The sequence below is a fragment of the Mobula hypostoma genome, chromosome 11, assembly GCF_963921235.1.
Source record: "Mobula hypostoma chromosome 11, sMobHyp1.1, whole genome shotgun sequence".
Lineage (NCBI taxonomy): Eukaryota > Metazoa > Chordata > Chondrichthyes > Myliobatiformes > Myliobatidae > Mobula > Mobula hypostoma.
The window spans coordinates 52,441,353-52,461,498 of record NC_086107.1 but is presented as its reverse complement, the minus strand read 5'-3'; the positions used below and the strand labels follow the sequence as shown (position 1 = coordinate 52,461,498).

At 42.8% G+C, this 20,146-nt stretch overlaps 1 long non-coding RNA gene across 1 annotated transcript; it reads left to right on the top strand.

Moving 5' to 3' along the window:
* The first annotated feature begins 285 nt into the window (after window positions 1-285).
* LOC134354285 (uncharacterized) lies at window positions 286-14,899 on the top strand. The gene is made up of 3 exons (XR_010019761.1): window positions 286-328; window positions 4,812-4,883; window positions 14,605-14,899. It is a non-coding gene; the product is annotated as an uncharacterized LOC134354285 (long non-coding RNA).
* Window positions 14,900-20,146: the final 5,247 nt, after the last annotated feature.

The window sequence follows — 20,146 nt, the reverse complement described above, 5'->3', positions numbered from 1 at the left end:
TGTATTTGCTCTGTTTGTTGTTGTTTGCATACTGGTTGTCTGCTGTGTTGGTGTGGCAATGCACCTTACAATTCTCAGAGACTCTCTCATGCTGTTTCTCTCAATTCTCTTCCACAGAAATCCAAGATGGCAGTTATCTGTGTTATCTTAATTACTTTTCTGGTGGTGGAGTCCTGTTGCACTCCCAAGGTGAGATCCTGAAACAGAATCCAAACTATTTAAAATACAGTTGTGATTTGCATTTATAGTGTGGATTTTTTTCTTCTTTAGAGCAAAGTTACACCAGGAAACTGGGGTCCACAGTCCATGCTGTATCTTAAAGGACGATGTAAGTAGGAGAAATAAATAACACTGTTTAAATATTAAATGACTTCAATTTCAACATTGAAATTGTGATGTTTTGATTATCCTATTTTTGATAAATACATGGATGGGAGAGGTATGGAGGGCAATAATACTGGTGTGGGTCAATGGGACTATGTAGGATAACAGTTCAGCATGAACTAAATGGGCCATAGGATCTGTGTCTGTGCTGTAGTTCCCTATGGCTCTATGAAAATACCCAGTCATTGCACAGAACAACACGAGAGCTGGAGTGTACATCTCGCAGCCAGTTAAGTGAATGGACCTTTTGTATACTCGTGTGTCACCCTAACCACCTTCTAAATTATGAAATAACAGTTATCCATCCAGACTTTATTGAAGTTTGGGTGATTAAGTTACAACTTCCTGAAGTATATCAGTGAGATGGATATTAAAATGCACAGTTTTCTTTGAACTGTTACCTAATATTCTTAATGCATTACTCTAAAGAAGGTAGGATCACTTTTGGATTCTCAGAATGAGGATGGTGAATGACTCCCAGAAGAGTGAAATAATTTATTGTTGCTTAATAATTTTGCAGTATCAATGTCAGCCTTCCCTCTGGCGACTTTATATTCAGGACTAGGGAGTTTTTAAAATTGCCAGGAGGACATCAGTTCTTTTCCAGAAGTTGCATTGATCCGTTGACAGAGGCATAAGAAAGTTATTGATCAGAATCGGAATCACAATCAGGTTTAATATAGTGAGCATATGTCGTGAAATTTGTTGTCTTTGCAGTAGCAGGACAATGTAATAGAAAAAACATTACAGTAAATACATATATAAAACAGTTAAATTAAATAAATAGTGCAAAAATAGAAATAAAAAATAGTGAGATAGTGTTCATAAGTTCAGTGTCCATTCAGAAATTGGATGGCAGAGGGGAAGAAGCTGAAATAATTGACTTCATCTGGGATGGCTTCTCAGACTGTGTCCAGTGTGCACACACGTGTCCTTTCCAGAGTAGATCACTGTGTAATTTTCTGATGTTAAAAATCTGTCTGAATTATCAGTTTTCAAGCACAAGAATTAGTGTAACTACTTAGTTGATGTCCGGGTTGAGAAGAGTTAGCAAAGTTATGTATGATAATCAGAAATTCAAAAACATGTTACTACAAAGCTATAATCTTCCGTTCTTCTCTTCCTCATGTTTATTCTCCACATCATAGATCCTTCCACTAATGGGTAATAGCATTGGTTGTCTTTGTGAATGGTGATAGCAGTCTGACCATCAACCAATGTTATAATGCAGGTTTATTCCAACAAAAACTATTTAATTTATTGGTATAGCTTGGTTTGTTGTATCTATGCAGTATGAAATTAGTTTAGTGGCAAATTCAGACTGCTTTAAGAAGTAAAAAAAATTTTGCCACTATTTGTTTTACTGTGCTAGTCAGTAGCTCTCACTGGGGTATAATGCCACAGGAGAAGTGGTCACACTTCCCCCTTCTTCAAATATACGATACTTTTGGAACAGAGGGAAAGCATTTTACATTGCTAGTGAACTATTTTCTTTCTCTAGAGACAAAATACTCTGCAGATGCTGGGATCAAAGCAACACTCCCAACACGCTGGAGGAACTCAGCAGGTCGGGCAGCATCAGTGGAAACGATCAGTCAACATTTCAGGCTGGAACCATTCGTCAGGACTGTTGAGGGAAGGGGCAGAGGCCCTGTAAAGAAGGTGGGGGGAGGGTGGGAAGGAGATGGCTGATAGGTTCCAGGTGAAAAACCAGTAAGGGGACAGACAAAGGGGTGGGTGAGGGGAAGCACGGAGGTGATAGGCAGGAAAGGTGAAGAAGGAATAGGGGAAAACACAATGGACAGTAAAAGAAGGCAGAACCATGAGGGAGGTGATAGGCAGCTGGGTGAGGGGGCAGAGTGAAATAAGGATAGAGGAAGGGAGGGGGAGGGAATTACCGGAAGTTGGAGAATTCTATGTTCATACCAAGGGGCTGGAGACTACCTAGATGGTATATGAGGTGTTGCTCCTCCAACCTGAGTTTAGCCTCATCATGGCAGTAGAGGAGGCCATGTATGGACATATCTGAATGGGAATGGGAAGCAGAGTTGAAGTGGGTGGCCACCGGGAGATCCTGTCTGTTGTGGCGGACGGAACGGAGGTGCTCGACGAAGCGGTCCCCCAATCTGCGTCGGGTTTCACTGATGTAGAGGAGGCTGCACCGGGAGCACCGGATGCAATCGATGACCCCAACAGACTCACAAGTGAAGTGTTGCCTCACCTGGAAGGACTGTTTAGGGCCCTGAATGGTGGCAAGAGAGGAGGTGTAGGGACAGGTGTAGCACTTATGCTTACAGGGGTAAGTGCTGGGTGGGACATCCATGGGGAGAGATGTGTGGACCAGGGAGTCATGGAGGGAACGATCCCTGCAGAAAGCGGAGAGGGGTGGAGAGGGAAAGATGTGCTTAGTGGTGGAGTCCTGTTGAAGGTGGCGGAATTTGCGGAGGAAAATGTGCTGGATTCGAAGGCTGGTGGGGTGGTAGGTGAGGACAAGGGGAACTCTGACCCTGTTGTGGTGACGGGAGAATGGGGTGAAGACTGAAGTGCGGGAAATGGAGGAGATGCGGGTGAGGGCATCATTGATGACAGCAGAAGGGAAACCACGGTCCTTAAAGAAAGAGGAAATTTGAGATGGCCTGGAACGGAAAACCTCATCCTGGGAGCAGATGCAGCGGAGATGGAGGAACTGGGAATAGGGAATGGGATTTTTGCATGTGGCGGGGTGGGAAGAGGTATAGTCCAGGTAGTTATGAGAGTCAGTGGGCTTGTAGAAGATGTCAGTTGACAGTCTGTCTCCAGAGATGGAGACCGAGACTTCGAGAAAGGGGAGAGAAGTGTTCAAGATAGACCAAGTGAATTTGAGGGCTGGGTGGAAGTTTGAAGTAAAGTCGATGAAATTGAGGAGCTCAGCATGGGTGCAGGAAGCAGCACAAATGTAGTTATCAATGTACCGAAGGAAAAGTTGGGGAGCAGTACCAGAATAGGTTTGGAGCACAGACTGTTCCACATAACCAACGAAGAGGCAGGCATAGCTGGGTCCCATGCGAGTTCCCATAGCTATGCCCTTAGTCTGAAGAAAGTGGGAAGAGCCAAAAGAGAAGTTATTAAGTGTGAGAACCAGTTCCGCCAACCGGAGGAGGGTAGTGGTGGTGGGAAACTGGTGAGGTCTATTATAAAAGAGAAGTTATTAAGTGGCTCTTCCCACTTTCTTCAGACTAAGGGTGTAACTAGGGTGTAGTTCCCCTTGTCCTTACCTACCACCCCACCAGCCTCCAGATCCAGCAAATTATCCTCCGCAACTTCCGCCACCTTCAACAGGACCCCACCACTGAGCACATCTTTCCCTCTCCACCTTTCTCCACTTTCCGCAGGCATCGGTCTCTCCGCAGCTCCCTGGTCCACACATCCCTCCCCACGGATCTCCCACCCAGCACTTATCCCTGTAAGCGTAAGTGCTACACCTGTCCCTACACCTCCTCTCTTGCCACCATTCAGGGCCCTAAACAGTCCTTCCAGGTGAGGCAACACTTCACTTGTGAGTCTGTTGGGGTCATCGATTTCATCCGGTGCTCCCGGTGCGGCCTCCTCTACATCGGTGAAACCCGACGCAGATTGGGGGACCCCTTCGTCGAGCACCTCCGTTCCGTCCGCCACAACAGACAGGATCTCCCGGTGGCCACCCACTTCAACTCTGCTTCCCATTCCCATTCAGATATGTCCATACATGGCCTCCTCTACGGCCATGATGAGGTACACTCAGGTTGGAGGAGTAACACCTCATAAACTGTCTAGGTAGTCTCTAGCCCCTTGGTATGAACATAGAATTCTCCAACTTTCAGTAATTCCCTCCCCCTCCCTTCCTCTATCCCTATTTCACTCTGCCCCCTCCCTCAGTTGCCTATCACCTCCCTCATGGTTCTGCCTCCTTCTACTACCCATTGTGTTTTCCCCTATTCCTTTTTCACCTTTCCTGCCTATCACCTCCCTGCTTCCCCTCCCCCAACCCTTGATCTTTCCCCTTACTGGTTTTTCACCTGGAGCCTACCAGCCTTCTCCTTCCCACCCTCCCCCCACCTTCTTTATAGGGCGTCTGCCCCTTCCCTCTTCAGTCCTGACAAAGGGTTCCGGCCCGAAACGTCGACTCATCATTTCCATGGATGCTGCCCGACCTGCTGAGTTCCTCCAGCGTGTTGTGAGTGTTGCTTTATTTCTCTAGATTTTGTTTGTCCTTAGAGATACCACAAAAGAAACATTAATACATTGAAATATATAATGTATTTGACAGATTTGGAAAAGAATTCCATACCCCAGAGCTGACACCTAAAATAACATAAGGACATCACAGACCAGACATGATTAGGACTCTGATGGTCAAAAATTCTCATGAAAAGAATCATCATTGAATACTAAAATTGTTTTTTTTCCAGATGGGAGGAGATCTACTGGAGACAATGGCTCTTATAACTCTAAAATAAACTCCTGGAACCTTCTCCTTGGAGGTAGCGTATATTTTTTGCATGTCAGCCTTTGAATCTTAAGGTAAAGGAACACTTAGGAGGCAGTGATTGTAATAAGATAGAACTCACCCTGCAGTTTGAGAGGAAGAAGGTAAAGTCAGATGTATCAGTATTAATGAAAGACCATAAGACATAGGAGAAGAATTAGGCCATTTGGCCCATCGAGCCTGCTCCACCATTCAATCATGGCTGATCCTTTTTGCCACTCCTCAGCCCCACTCCCGGCCTTTTCCAATCAAGAACCTTAAACACACCCAAACAACCTGGCCTGAGCAGCTGCCTATGGTAACAAATTTCACAAATTCACTAACCTCTGACTGAAGAAATTTCTCTGTATCTCTGTTTTAAATGGGTGTCCCTCTATCCTGAGGCTGTGCCCTCTTGCCCTAGATGCCCCCACCATGGGAAACATCCTTTCCACATCTACTCTGTCCAGGCCTTTCAACATTTGAAAGATTTCAATCAGATTCCCCGTCATCCTTATAAATTCCAGTGAGTACAGACCCAGAGCCATCAAACGTTCCTTGTATGATAACACGTCCATTCCTAGGATCATCCTCGTGAACCTCCTCTGAACCCTCTCCAATGCCAGTACATCTTTCCTTTGATGAGGAGTCCAAAACTGTTCACAATACTCAAGGTGAGGCCTCACCAGTGCCTTATAAAGCCTCAGCATCACATCCCTACTCCTGTAACCTAGACCTTTTGAAATGAATGCAAACATTGCATTTGCCTTCCTCACCACAAACTCAACCTGCGAGTCAACCTTTAAGGTATTCTGCACAAGGACTCCCAAGTACCTTTTCTCTCAGATTTTTGGATTTTCTCCCCATTTAGAAAGTAGCCTGTACATTCATTTCTACTACTAAAGTGCATGACCATGCATTTTCCAACATTATATTTCATTTGCCATTTTCTTCCCCATACTCCTAATCTGTTAAGTCCTTCTGCAGCCTACCTGTTTCCTCAGCACTACCTACCCCTCCACCAATCTTCCTATCATCTGCAAACTTGGCAACAAAGCTCCTATTCCATCATCTAAGTAATTTATATACAGCATAAAAGGAAGTGGTCCCAACACCAACCCCTGTGGAACACCACTAGTCACTGGCAGCCAACTAGAAAAGGATCCTTTTATTCCCACTTGCTGCCTCCTACCAATCAGGCAATGCTCTAACTATGCCAGTAATTTTCTTGTAATACCATGGGCTCTTAATTTGGTAAGCAGCCTCATGTGTGATACCTTGTCAAAGGCCTTCTGAAAGTCCAAATACACAACATCCACTGCATCCCCTTTATTCATCCTATTTGTATTCTCCTCAAAGAATTCCAACAGGATTGTCAGGCAAGATTTTCCTTTAAGGAGGTCATGCTGACTTTGTCCTATCTTATCCTGTGTCAGCAAATACTCCATCATCTCATCCTTACCAATTGACTCCAACATCTTTCCAACCACTGAGGTCAGGCTAACTGGTCTATAATTTCCTTTCTGCTGTCTTCCTCCTTTCTTGAAGAGTAGAGCGACATTTGCAGTTTTCCAGACATCTGACACCATGCCAGAATCCAATGATCTTTGAACGATTATTACTAATGCCTCACAGTGGAGTAAAGGGAATTACAATGGCATGAGAGAGAGGTGCTGGCGAAAGCTGATTGGATAGGGACTCTAGCAAGGATGACAGCAGAACAGCAAAGGCTGAGGTTTCCAGGAGCATTTTGGAAGGCACAGGATAGATCATTTATTTTTTATTTTATCTTACACAGCGTGGAGTAGGCCCTTCTGGCCCTTCGAGCCATGCCACCTCAGCAACCCCCAACAAACCCAAGTAACGATAACCTAATCATGGGACAATCTTCATGACCAATTAACCTAGCCGGTACATCTTTGGACAATGGGAGGAAACTGGAGCAGTTGGGGAAAACCCATGCATTCCATGGGGAGACTCCTTGCAGAATGGTGCTGGAATTGAATTCCGAACTCCCGAACGACCCGAGCTGTAATAGTGCTGTACAAACTGCGACGCCACCATCCCAAAAATCTATTCAGCATTCTAAAGGGAGGATGACACAATCATGGCTAACAAGGGAAGTCAAAGACAGTATAAAACGAAAAGAGAGGCCATGTAATATAGCAAAAACTAGTGGGAAGTTAGAGGGTTGGGAAGCTTTTAAAGATAAAAAAAAGGCAACCAAAAAAGTTATAAGGAGAGTAAAGGTGAAATATACACGCAAGTTAGCCCATAATATAAAAGAGAATACAAAAGGGTTTTTCAGGTACATAGCATACAGAGTAAAAGAGAGGTGAGAGTGGATATCAGACTGCTGGAAAATGGACATTGGAGATGGAGCACAAAGATGAACCTAATGTGCTGTAATTGCTTTTACTAAGGAGAAGGAGCTTGAAAGATCTGCAGGTAGAAAAGTGACGTGGGCTAGATAAATTACACCACTGGGCTCTGAAAGAGGTAGATGAAGAGGTTGTGGAGACACTAGCAGTGATTTTTCAAGAATCACGAGATTCGGAATGGTTCCAGAGGACTGGAATATTGCAAATGTCACTCCACTCTATAAGAGGGGAGGGAGGCATAATAAAGGAAATTATAAGCCAGTTAGCTTGACCTCAGTGTTTGAGAAGTGGCTGCATTCAACACTACTCCAGAGTTGAGTGCGTAAATAGACCTGACTTTTCAATCGTCTGCAATCAAGATTTAAAAGGCAGAGCTTCACAGCAGTTTCTCTGACTTGGGCAGCCACCTATCAATGAGATGGATTCATTAGAAAGGTAAAGTTCTTCCCTGCATCTTGTTTGATGCATCGGGTGGCAACCTTGCCTCTTTTTTTTTTACCATTTGTCTGTTTTATGAGGCCAAGTTGCTAGCCTGACTCTCAACCCAGCACAGATGGAAAGCGTACAAGGAGTCGGCTGGATTCGAACCCGGGACCGTTCTCCCTGAAGTCCGGTGTGAATTCTACTACATCACCAACGAACAGACCTTCATTAGAAAGGGCGAATAAAAATAACACAAGAGCAAGTGGAGTGGCCCTCCCTTTGAGTGTGCTGGTGTTTAGAGTGGCTTTGACTCATCAAGCATAGGCAAGATCAGGCTTGGGCGAGGTAAAATATCTGTTAAGTTTCTCTCTTTCTGTCCTTACTTGTTCAATCCTTGTCTGTTAGGTCATAAGTAGTGTAGTGAGAATGACTCCGGAACAGTGTTTTGTACTGTGTGTAGGATGTGGGAAGTCTGGGAGTCCTCCAGTCTCTTGGATAAAGACATCTGCCCCAGGTGCACTGCGTTGCAGCTCCTGAGAGAACTGGAGCTGCAGCTCGAAAACCTTTGGCTCATACAGGAGAATGAGGAGGTGATAGACTGGAGCTACAGGCAGGTAGTCACCCCTAGGTTGCAGGAGGCAGACAACTGGGTGACTGTCAGGAGAAGGAGGGGAAATGCACAGCCAGCACAGAGCACGCCTGTGGCCATTCCCCTCAATAATACAACTTTAGATATATTGAGGGGGGTAGCCCATCGGGGGGGTGGGGGAACCACACTGACCGGGTTCTCTGGCACTGAGTCTGGTGCTGTGGCTCAGAAGAGCAGAGAGGTGAAGAGGACAGCAGTGTTGCTAGGAGATCCCATAGTCAGAGGAACAGAGATGAGGTTCTGTGGATGCCATAGAGACACCCGGATGCTATGTTGCCTCCCTGGTCCCAGGATCAGGGATGTCTCAGATCATGTCTATGGCACTCTCAAGAGCGAGGGTGAGCAGCCAGAAGTCTTAGACCATAAGACCATAACACATAGGAACAGAATTAGGCCATCTGGCCCATCGGGTCTACTCCATTATTTAATTATGTTAATCCAGTCCCCAGCCTTCTCCCCATAACCTTTGATGTCATATTCAATCAAGAACCTATCAATCTCTGCGTTAAATATACCCAACAACCTGGCCTCTACAAATTCACCATACTTTGGCTAAAGAAGTTTCTCCGCATCTCTGTTTTTGAAAGGGTGCCCCTCTATCCTGAGGCTGTGCCCTCTTGTCCTGTACTCTCACACTATGGGAAACACTGGTGGGAGAAAAGTCTTGGTACATATTGTCACCAATGACATAGGTAGACAAGGTGAGGAAGTCTTGATGAAAGATTTTAGGGAGCTAGTTTGAAAGCTGAGAAACAGGACCCCCAGTGTAGTATTCTCTGAATTGTTGCCTGTGCCACATGTCAGTGAGGATAAGAATGGGATGGTTTGAAAGGTGAATGTGTAGCTGAGGAACTGGTGCAGGGGTCAAGGGTTCAGATTTATGGAGCATTGGGATCTCTTCTGGGGAAAGGTGTGACCTGTACAAAAGGGATGGATTACACCTGAACCCGAGGGGATCCAATACCCTTGCAGACAGGTTTGCTAGAGTTATTGAGAAGGGTTTAAACTAATTTGGCAGGGGGGTGGGAACTGGAGTGATAGTGCTGAGGATGAGGTAGTTGGTTCAAAAACAAAGGCAATGTGCACTGAGACTCCTAGCAAGGAGAGGCTGTTGACAGGGCAAAGGCGCAGTCAACAGGAAGAGCTGAAATGTAAAAGGCAGACAACATTGAAAAGGGTGAATACAGGACTGAAAGTGTTATATTTGAATGCACACAGTAGACGGAATAAGGTAGATGAACTTGTAGGACAGTTACACATTGGCATGTATGATGTTGTAGGCATCACTGAATCATGGCTGAAAGAAGATTATAGCTGAGAGCTTAATATCCAAGGACACACATTGTATCAAAAGGATGGGCAGGCTGGCAGAGGGGGTGGTGTGGCTTCACTGGTAAAAAATTAAATCAAATCATTAGAAAGAAGTGACATAGGGTAGGAAGATGCAGAATCATTGTGGTTAGAGCTAAAGAAGTACAAGGGTAGGAAGACCCCGATGGGAGTTATATACAGATCCCTAAACAGTGGTAAGGATGTGGTCTACAAATTACAATGGCAGAAAGAAAATGATGTCAAAAAGACAATACTGCAATAGTTATGGGGCATTTCAATATACAGGTAGATCGGGAAAATCCGGTTGGTGCTGTCATAAGGTGATGGCTGGGAATGGACCCAAGTGCAAGACACAGACACTGAAGTACTAGGGACAGGACTAGGATACAGGGTGAGGGCAAGGGCATGGACACGAAAACCGGGAACCCGGAACAGGACTGGACAAGAGAGCTTGGAGCCAGGGCTTGGACTCCGAGCCAGAGACTGGACAAGGACCCAGAACCTGGGTCTTTCCTCTGGCTCGGACCCCAGAACTAGGCAAGGACGTGACTTGGCTGGCAGGCAGGACGAGGCTGGAGTCTTCAGGCTAGAGTCTTGAGGCGAGGCTAGAGACTTCAGGCGAGGCTGGAAACCAGGCACTTGAGGCGAGGCTTGAGACTAGAGGCTTGAGGCTTGGGGTCTTGAAGCTTGGCTTGGGGCTCGGCTGGAGGCTTGGGGTCTTGAAGCTCCTCCTGGGCAGGGCATGGTACTCCTGGGCAGGGCGCGGATCTCCACCCGACGGACGCAAGGGACAGGAAGGGACAGAATCAACCGTAGGGTAATGGCAAGATGGCCTGGCTTATCTGACGGACGCAAGAGACAGGAAGGGACAGAACCAACCGTAGGGTAATGGCAAGATGGCCTGGCTTACCTGACGGAGGCAAGGGACAGAACCAACCGCAGGGTAACAGCAAGACAGCCTGACTTACTCGGCGGGGGCAGGGGACAGGAAGGGAGCTAGGTACAGGGTGGTTCCAGGACAAGATTGCAGGTGAGACAAGGCGAGAGTTAACAGCAAGACAAGGCAAAGCTTCAGGCAATGCGAGGCAAGACAAGAACTTCAGGTGAAGCGAGAGTTACCGGCAAGTCAAGGCAGGGCTTCAGGCGAGGAAACCGAAGGCAGGGGAAGGGATGCAAGGAGTAAGGACAAGAACAATCCAGCAGCCATGCCCTGGTCTCTGGAGGTATTTATACAGCCAGCCCCAACGAGAATCAGCTGGCTCAATTAGTGCTTAACAGGAACAGAAACAGGGTAGACAGGAAAACCTGGAGCAAGGGTCGATGGACCGGACCGTGAACCAGAATGCGGACTTCACAGACCGGACCATGACAGGTGCTGGATCACAAGAGGGGAAATTTGCACCGTGCCTATGAGATGGCTTTTCAGAGCAGCTCATGGTTGAGCCCATTAGAGGATCAGATATTCTGGATTGGGTGTTGTGCAATTAATCGGAATTCTTTAGAGAGCTTAAGGTAAAAGAACCCTTAGGGGAAAGTGATCATTATATGATCAAATTCACCCTGAAATTTCAGAAGGAGAAGCTAGAGTCAGATATATCAGTATTACAGTGGAGTAAAGGGAATTACAGAGGCATGAGAGAGGAGGTGGCCAGAATTGATTGGAAAAGAACACTACCAGGAATGATGGCAGTGCAGCAATACCTAGAATTTCTGGGAAGTTAGAGGATTGGGAAGCTTTTAAAAACCAACAGAAGGCAACTCAAAAAGTCATTAATAAGGTAAAGATGGAATAAGAAACTAAGCTAGCCAATAATATTAAAGAGGATACCAAAAGTTTCTTTGGATAAATAAAATGTAAAAAATAATGCTGGAGAGGTAGTAATGGAGGGCAAGGAAAAGGCAGACAAACTGAATAAGTATTTTGCATCAGCCTTCACTTGTCAAGTGTCAAGAGTCAAGTGTCAGAAGTGTGTGAAGTTGCCATTACTAGGGAGAAGGTTCTTTTGAAACTGAGAAGTCTAAAGTTAGATGAATCACCTGAACCAGGTGGTATACACCCCAGAGTTCTGAAGAGGTGGCTTAAGAAATCATGGCGACATTAGTAATGATCTTTCAAGAATCACTAGATTCTGAAATGGTTCTGGAAGACTGGAAAATTGCAAATGTCACTCCACTCTTCAAGAAGGGAGAGAGGCAGAAGAAAAGAAACTGTAAGAAAGTTAGTCTGACCTCAGTGGTTGGGTAGATGTTGGAGTCAATTGTTAAGGATGTGGTTTCAGGGTACTTGGAGGCACATGATAAAATAAGCCATAATCGGCATGCTTTCCTCAAGGGAAAATCTTACCTGTCAAATCTGTTGGAATTCTTTGAAGAAATAACAAGCAGAATAGACAAAGGAAAATTGTTTGATGTTGTGTACTTGGATTTTCAGAAGACCTTTGATAAGGTACCACACATGATTCTGGTTAACAAGTTAAGAACCCATGGTATTACAGGAAAGATTCTAGCATGGATAAAGCAGTGGTTGATTGGAAGGAGGCAAAGAGTGGGAATAAAGGGAGCCCTTTCTGGTTGGCTGCCGGTAACTAGTGATGTTCTACAGGGGCCTGCTTTGGGATCACTTTTTTTACATTATATGCCAGTAATTTGGATGATGGAATTGGTGGCTTTGGTGCAAAGTTTGCAGGCGATATGAAGAAAGGTGGAGGGTCAAGTAGTTTTGGGGAAGTAGAGAGGCTACAAAAGGACTTAGACAGAATAAGAGAAGGGGCAAAGAAATGGCAGATGGAATACAGTGTTGAGAAGTGTCTGGTCATGCACCTTGGTAGAAGAAATAAAAGGGTAGACTATTTTTCAAGTGGAGAGAAAATTCAAAAACCTAAGGTTCAAAGGAACGTGAAAGTTCTTGTGCAGGATTTCCTCATGTTTAATTTGCAGGTTGAGTCTGTGGTGAGGAAGGCAAATGCGATGTTAGCATTCATTTCAAGAGAATTAGAATATAAAGGCAAGGATGTAATCTTGAGGCTTTATAAAACTCTGGTGAAGCATCACTTGGAGTATTGTGAGCAGATTTGGGCTCCTTATCTTAGAAAGGATGTGCTGACACTGGAGAGGGTTCAAAGGAGGTTCACATAAATGATTCCAGGTTTGAATGGCTTGTCATATGAAGAGTGTTTGATGGCTCTGGGCTTGTATTCACGAGAATTCAGAAGAATGAGGGTTGTATTGATTGAAACCTATCGAATGTTGAAAGGTCTTGATAGAGTGGATGTGGCGAGGATGTTTTTTATGGTGGGAGAGTCTAGGCCCAGAGGACACAGCCTCAGAATAGAGGGGCATCTTTTCCAATGGCGATGAGGAGGAATTTCTTTAGCTGGAGAGTGGTGAATCTGTGGAATTTGTTGCCGCAGGTGGCTGTGGAGGCCAAGTCTTTACATATGTTTAAGGCTGGTTGGTCAGGGCATGAAGGGATACAAGTAGAAGGCAGGAGATTGGGGCTGAGAGGAAAAATGGATCAGTCCTAATGAAATGGTGGAGTAGATGTGATGGGCCAAATGGCCTAATTCTGCTTCTATATCTTATAACTACCACTGTTTTTGGTTTAAGTTGCTACCTAGTGTGTCAAAAAAGTACAATAATGGAAATGTTTTTTTTTGTTTTAATTTGTGAGACTGAATTCATTCAGTGAATGCCAGTGCTGAGCTATTAACACCAGCTCCTCCATGAGGATCGTTCATAGAATCATAAAATCATAGAAATCTACAGCACATTACAATGTTGTGCCGACTATGCAACCTACTTTAGAAACTGTCTCGAGTTACTCTACCACATAGCCCTCTATTTTTCTAAGCTCCATGTATCTATCTAAGACTCTCTTAAAAGACCCCATCATATCCGCCTCTACCAGCTTCACTGGCAGTGCACTTCCAAGCACCTTAAAACTATGACCCCTCGTGTTAGCGATTTCAGCCCTGGGTAAAAGCCTCTGACTATCCACACAATCAATGCCTCTCATCATCTTATACACCTCTGTAAGGTCACCTCTCATCCTCCATTGCTCCAAGGAGAAAAGGCCAAGTTCACTCAACATATTTTCTTAAGGCATGCTCGCCAATCCAGGCAACTTCCTTGTAAGTCCCCTCTGCACTCCCTCTAGAGTATCCACATCCTTCCCGAAGTGAGGTGACCAGAACTGAACACAGTACTCCAAGATATTTGGCAATTAATCATAATCTTAGCAAACTCTGTGTTTGAAGCAATTGAGGCCAGTACATTCCATCCAAAGTGGCAAGTTCTTCACACTGTCTCTTCCCGCCTCTCATCTTGATTATTGCAAAGTAACTACGTACATGTGAATATATTTTCTGTTAAATTATTTCAGCATTATTGCACAAAGGATAACTGTGAAGGGTCAGAGATACATTTTTGAGCTTATTGCATCAAATATTCACATGAAGCCTCCTGGTTCAGTGGAAGAACTTTGAGCGCTGCAGCAATAGGTTGGAAATGTGAGAATACCATTTCTTCATGCATCCTGGTGCCATACAAATCAGGGTGCAGTCATCTTTAGTGGTATTAATTGTTAAAGGCTGGTGGGAATTAGTGCTAATCCTGTCATCACTTTATTTTATATTAACACATTTGTTTCAAAATATGCTATCTAATCTATTTGGATTAAATCCTCTGTAACATGGAGGTCAGCTATATGTTGGATGGGTGATATATGCATTTGATGGAAACAGCCTTAATTCCCTGAACCTCCATCTTTTGAGTGAGCCCCTCCCACATAATATTTAATTATATTTTATAATATTATGTGGGAGGGGCTCACCAGAATCCAAGATGCTCTTTTGGATTGATGAGAAGTCGAACATGGAAACAACTTGTGAGTAATTTAATAAATACTACAGTTGTTTCACTCAAACCTGTTTCAAATCTTTCTCCTTTTCCAGATTACAAAAGGACACAAGCTCTTGGAGACGACGATCACTGGAAACCAACAAATGCTAAAAATATCAATCCAATGAATATGAAGTAGAATATTTTTTAAATAACCTAATGCAATATATGGACAAACACTCATTCTAGTATAGTTAAACTTCATGAAGCATTCTTAATTTCTGGGTGGGTGAGGGAGGATCTAAAGGCTTTGTGTGTAACAGTCATGAGTATGTAAGCATTGTACAGAAAAATACTGTTGGTATAAAAATTGGTTCTAAGTTGAACAAATGGTTATATCAGAACAAAATAGTTATTGGGCCAACAATATTACATATTTCCTTTTTCCCTATCTTTTTTTCAATTCCAACAAACATTTGGCAGTGGGTCAGGAAGACTGATATTAACCCAATTATGGCTCTTAAGGCATGCGACCAGTGACTATAACAAAAGAAATTATGAGCAAAGAATGTTAAAGATTTTACCCTTCAAGTTTATGATCTTAATTGCAGAAGCTGATAGTAGAAGTATTTCATATTTGAGGATAGAGCAATGTAATTCTGGTAATCTGTTTCACTTTAAACTTACAACAATAGGAACATCTTCAGACTGGATGGAGGAATTGATCTCAGTAGGTTATACTTGCTCAAAGTGATCAATCTGTGGAATGGATTTCTGGGTGGAATATTGGGGCAGAGAAGTCCATGCATCACATGAATGCAATACAGATCTACATTAATGGGGAAATTACATTTCTTAATGGAGGATGGTTATTTTGAGGTTTTACTATGACCTGTATCTCAGCACTTTAGTTAACATCATTCCAGAATTAACAGTTATTTGAAATGGTTTGGTCATTTCGACCAAACCACCTGAACCACTTCCTAAACACCATCTCTATCAAACTCACAGTCAATCTTTTTTCCATCATGCACCACCGAGTAGGATGTTTTTTAAATGTACCTGGATGTTGTTAAATGCACTGAATTTGAGGTCTTGTCCTTAAGTTGCACCGTAGTAGACGGCGACATCTGGGATGTGATATTGGAACAGAAGTGATAGCTGAGGAATTTGACCCAATTGTTTTTGTTTGCCAAATTCTTGTTCATCACTACCGAGTCTATTATAATAATAATCTTCTTAAGTTGTTTCTGAAAAATTATTGTTCTTGCTTCTTGTCCCCTCCAAAAGAATCCAGGATTGAAGGTAGATTTGAAATGCATCATCTCACTGATGGTCACATGTGACCAACATCGCAAAATGGCGGAAAATGGATTTTCAAGATGTGAAGAATATTAATGTATTGCTATTGTATTACATGATGGAAAAGCATCTCATCAGTTGTTTATAATTACAAGGTTAATTATAATAAATTACCATATTTACAGCACTGTATGTGTTGGGTTTTATTTAACACCACAGAGAAACTCCTTTTAATTCACTGGATAAATTCCATGCTCCAGGTCACATCCTGGTATTTTTCAAAAAAAAACCCCTTAAAGTTTGTTTGACACCAGCTAAACAGAGTAATAACAAGACTTTAACAACTAACATGTTGCTTAGGGTGTTGTATTCTTCCAGATAATTGTAGTTACTGTGTGAAGCAATCAAGGTCAATCAGTTTTTTTTGGTACCAGAAATCCAATGATTTTAGGGGTAAATTAGAAAAAATGTAGATTTAGAATAATCATATTTCTGTAAAAACCATGAAAATTTTCCAACACAAGATTAAAGACTAGTTTTGATATGTGGGCTGAAGACATGAAGTCTAGTTTTGATATAGCTGCTGAGAGCTTGCAGCACTTCCTGAAAATGCTGGAATGGCTTAGTTATACAATATCGCTTGCCCCACTCAGAAACACTTCCATTTGTCTTCTGAGTAGTTGCAGAAAATCCCTATTTGCTAAATAAAGTGTCAATCTTATCCTGAAGTCAGCAATTCCCTTCAAGTATCTAACCAACATTTTGCTTCTTTAATCTTTATGCATGTCCCCTGCTCTGCATAATGAGGTTGAATAACTTTTCTACCCAAACTGGATAAAGTGACTAATTAATCTTCATATATTCTTGCGTTCCCATGCAAGTCCAGTGAAGACCTTTAAAAAGCAGGCAGTTTTTTCAACAAGAGGCTGTGTTTGAAGTATTGTACAGATGCAGTAAAATCATTCCCACACCAGTCCGGCGATGAGCTTTAAAAACCCAATCTCCGTTAAAGAGGGGTACTGTCTAGCAGAGAGGTCACCATCAGAGTGGTCTGCGTCAGAGTGGTAAGGCTTTAGCTCAATAGGCTTTCTAGATCATTAGGACCTCTTTTGGGGCAGGTGTGACCTGTACAAAAGGGACGGGTTGTACTTGAATCCAAGGGGAGACCAATATCCTTGAGGACAGGTTTGCTAGAGCTGTTGTGAGTGGTTTAAACTAATATGGCAGGGGGATGGGAACCAGTATGATAGAGCTGTGGATGAGCCAGCAGGTTTACAAGTAGATGATGGGTGTAACATGAATGTAAGGAAGAACAAGCCTATGATTGGGTACTAATGCAGACAGAGCAAAGAGTTAAATTGTACCACAGAGGCAAAATTCAAAAGGGCGAAGAATGCAGGACTGAAGGTGCTGTATTTAAATCCATGTAGCATTTGGAATAAGGTGGATGAACAATTTTCAATTGAATTAAACAGTGATTGGCACATATCAAAGAAGAATTGATCATTTTCAAAACTCGCAACCAATCTTCATTAACAAAGGTCATATTAAGTTCTCTTCCCCAATCCTGTTTAATCTTTTAACTCAATTTAAAATTGTTCATCGTTATTATTTAACAAAGGAGAGACTATCCAAAATATTTCCTAACACAGACAACGATTGTGAGAGGTGTAAAACTGAAGTAGCCACTTTGTCACATATGTTCTAGTCATGTTCTTCATTAAAATCTTTTTGGAAATCTTTATTTTCTACAATTTCTAAAGCTCTGAAAATTGATTTACAACCTAATACATTGACTGTCTTATTTGGAATACCGCATCATATTCAGGGTATTTCATCTTCAGACCAACATGTAATTGCATTTGTTACATTGTTGGCAAGAAGGGCTATTTTATTGAAGTGGAAAAATACCTCTGTCCCTACATTAATTCAATGGTTTTCTCAAGTAATGTTATGTCTTAGCTTGGAGAAAATTAGAAGTAGAACTTTTGATCTTCGATTCGATTTTGAGAGAAGATGGGGCTCTTTTGCCAAATATTATCATTTAATTTGAATTAATTTATATAGTTTCCTTCCAATCTTATTTTATATAATTGTGAATTGGCGGTTGATGATTTTTCTTCTTTATATATATAGATGATTGTAAGACGTATTGCTCTGGGATTTGGTTCCTAATGTTTTTTTTCTCTTTTTTCTTTTTCTTTCTCTTGGAATAAGGTGGATGAACTTGTGGCACAATTAGAGATTGGTCAGTATGACATCACTGAGTCGTGGCTGAAAGAAAGTCATAGTTGGGAGTTCAACATCAAAGGACATACTTTGTATTGAAAGGACAGGCAGGAAGCCATAGACAATGGTGTGGCTCTGTTGATAAGGGATGGAATTACATCTCCAGGAAGAGCTGACATAGGATCAGAGAATGTTAAATCTTTGTGGGTAGAATTAAAAAAACTACAAGGTTAAAAAAGCTATTATGGGAATCATAACTAGGCCTCTAAATAGTAGTCAGGATGTGGGACTGAGATTACAAAGGGAGCTGGAAAAGGTATGTAATATGGGTAATATCACAATTGTAATGGGGGACTTCAATATGCAAGGGGATTGGGAAAATCATGTTGGTGTCAGATCACAAGAGGGGGAATTTGTTGAATGCCTATGAAATGGCTTTTTAGAGCAGCTTGAGCCTACTAGAGGAAAGGCTATCTTAGATTGGATGCTGTGTAATAACCCAGATCTTATTAGTCAGATTAATGTAAAGGAACCCTTGGGAGGCAGTGATCATAATATGTTTGAATTTATTCTGCAGTTTGAGAGGGAGAAATACAAGTCACATGTATCAGTATAGCAATGGAATAAAAGGAATGACAGAGGCATGAGAGAGGAGCTTGCCCAGGTAGATTAGAGGAGGATACTGGCCGGGATGACGGCAGAGCAGAGGGGGCAGAAGTCTGTGGGAATAGTTCACAAGGTGCAGGATAGATATGTCCCACAGAAGATGTAGTTCTCAAATAGCAGGGCTAGGCAACCGTGGCTATAAAGGGAAGCTAAGGACTGCATAAAAGCCAAGGAAAGGGCATATAACGTAGCAAAAATGAGTGGGAATATGGATGATTTGGAAGCTCTTAAAATCCAACAAAAGGTAACTAAAAAAGCTATATGAAGGGAAAAGATGAAATATGAGAGCAAACTAGCTGATAATATAAAGCTGGATACTAAAAGTTTTTTCAGTTATATAAAGAATAAAAAGGAGGTGAGAATTGATATTAAACCACTGGAAAAAGATGCTGGTGAGGTAATAATGGGTGACAAAGAAATAGCAGATTAACTTAATAAGTACTTTGCTTCAGTCTTTAATGTGGAAGACACTAGCTATGTATATGCCAGAGGTTGTGAGTGTCAGGGAGCAGGAGTGAGTGCCATTGTTATTACAAAGGAAAAAGTGCAAAGCAAACTGAAAAGTCTTAAGGTGGATGTCACCTGGACCAGATGGACTACATCCCAGAGTCCCTAAAGAAGTTTCTGAAGAGATAACGAATACATGGTCATAATCTTTCAAGAATCACTTGATTCTGGCATGGTTTCGGAGGACTGGAAAATTGCTAATGTCACTCCACTCTTTAAGAAGGGAGGAAGACAAAAGAAAGGAAATTATAGGCCAGTTAGCCTAACCTCAGTGGTTGGGAAAGTGTTGGAATCTATTATTAAGGATGAGGTTTCAAGGTACTTGGAGACTAATGATAAAATAAGTTAAAGTCAGCATAGTTTCTGTAAAGGGAAATCTTGCCTGACAAATCTGTTAAGAGTTCTTTGAGGAAGTAACAAGCAGGGTGGACAAAGGAGAGGCAATGGATGATATTTTCTTGGATTTTCAAAAGGCATTTGATAAAGTCTGGCCTCTACCCTTCGACCTGTTTGGCATGGGCGACCTTGCATAAAGCTGACTCCAGCTAACATAGCTCTCTGGGTCACTGAGGCATGCAAGCCTCCAAACCACGACGAGGTTGTGGCCCTCGTGGAGGTTTGAAGAGGAAGATTGAGATAAATAAGAACCCAAGCGTGAAATAGAGGAGGTTGGTTCTGCTGGGAGAACCTAGAAATATTGTAGAATGAACTACTGGTAAGATGGAGGCACAGTCAGGCTTAGCGGCCTCACTGAGTCCAAATAAAGGTGAAATTGTCCATCCTTTATGTCTATTGTTATGATCACAAGACACTGCTGGAGTTGGATTTGTAACGCATCGTGTTCCAGACTGCTTCAGCCACCCAGGGAAGAAGGCATCAGGGGTAGTGTGTGCAAATGGTGTGCAGTCCAACAAATGGTGGGAATGTTTGGCTTGGACATTTTTATTGTGA